At 43.8% G+C, this 1,377-nt stretch overlaps 2 non-coding genes across 2 annotated transcripts; both read left to right on the forward strand.

Moving 5' to 3' along the window:
• On the forward strand, positions 1-698 carry TGME49_461320 (the record flags this gene model as incomplete). Its single annotated transcript, XR_001974476.1, has 1 exon — positions 1-698. It is a non-coding gene; the product is annotated as a 28S ribosomal RNA (ribosomal RNA).
• A 338-nt stretch (positions 699-1,036) lies between these two features.
• Positions 1,037-1,194, forward strand: TGME49_461330. Its single transcript, XR_001974477.1, has one exon. It is a non-coding gene; the product is annotated as a 5.8S ribosomal RNA (ribosomal RNA).
• The last annotated feature ends 183 nt before the right edge of the window (positions 1,195-1,377 follow it).

Genomic DNA, 1,377 nt, shown 5'->3' on the forward strand with positions numbered 1-1,377 from the left:
CATCACAGAAACCGAGTACTTCGAAAGTGGAGCTCGGAAACAGGAACACTCCTCAGCCACAAGGAAAAGGAAAGAACAAAGATATAACGGTCCACAAGGAACCTACCTTCTTTGAACGAAATCAATTCCGAGTAGCTGATGCTGACCTCTCCAAAAAGATGAACCGGAAATACATCAAGAAACCAAAGCCTAAACCTGGTGAGAGAGAGAAGGCAAAGGGATAGATGGCAAACCGGCGGCACTTCTTGGAATCAAAAAGGTCCCAATCGCTTCCTTTTCAGCAATTTCAGGCACTTTTAACTCTCTTTCCAAAGAACTTTTCATCTTTCCCTCACGGTACTTGTTTGCTATCGGTCTCGCGCCAGTACTTAGCTTTATGTGAAACCTACCACACATTTTGCGCTCAAATCCCGATGAACGCGACTCTATAAAAGCGTACCGTACGTGGAACAAAAAACGCAGGGGAAGGACGGGATTCTCACCCTCTATGATGTTCTTTCCCAAGAAACTTAACCCTGCGCTTCCACTGGTAACGCCTCTCGAGGCTACAAGTCAACAGCTCGGAAAGAGCAGTTGATTTCCACTTTGAGCTGATCCCGGTTCACTCGCCGTTACTAAGGGAATCATAGTTATTTTCTTCTCCTCCGCTTAATAATATGCTTAAGTTCAGCGGGTAACCTCGCCTGATTTCAGGTCTGATAAATAAATCGGACAAACGCCCGAGACAAAACAACAACGACGAAACCTCGCAGAGCAACAATGGAACCGAAATTCCATTGCGGTATTGAAGTCGATCGACAGCATCAATGAAACTTTGTCTTCAATGAAGAAGCCACCGTATCTCAATGATGTCATCGATACAACTCAACAATACACTTGAGCCTCTAAAAGAAGAGGCACGAGTAGTTTCTCCGCTGTGTTCATTATTCAGGGTGACATTGAGTATTCAACACTCATGACACCCAATCATACTGCTCCTAGGGGGCTTCAGCCAAACTGAAGCAACGACCCTAAAAAAGCAGAAAATTGTGATTTCAAAGACACTGAAACAGACGTACCAAGGAGAATATCCCCAAGGTGCCATTTGCGTTCAGAAATCTGATGATTCACTGAATTCTGCAATTCACATTGCGTTTCGCAGTTCGCTGCGTCCTTCATCGTTGCGCGAGCCAAGACATCCATTGCTGAAAATTTAAAATAACATTATAGTTTAGGAAGCAATCTGAAAGCACATCGAGAGAGATGCAGAAAGATACAATCTTTCACTCTCTCTCAAATGTTCCTCAGATTTGTTGTTTGAAATAACGGTGTGGGAAAAAAGAATGCACACTGAAGACTTCCAAGAAATCAGTATCCCAACAGAGACACGAATTTCCC

This window comes from Toxoplasma gondii (genome assembly GCF_000006565.2).
Source record: "Toxoplasma gondii ME49 unplaced genomic scaffold asmbl.1413, whole genome shotgun sequence".
NCBI classification, from domain to species: Eukaryota; Apicomplexa; class Conoidasida; order Eucoccidiorida; family Sarcocystidae; genus Toxoplasma; species Toxoplasma gondii.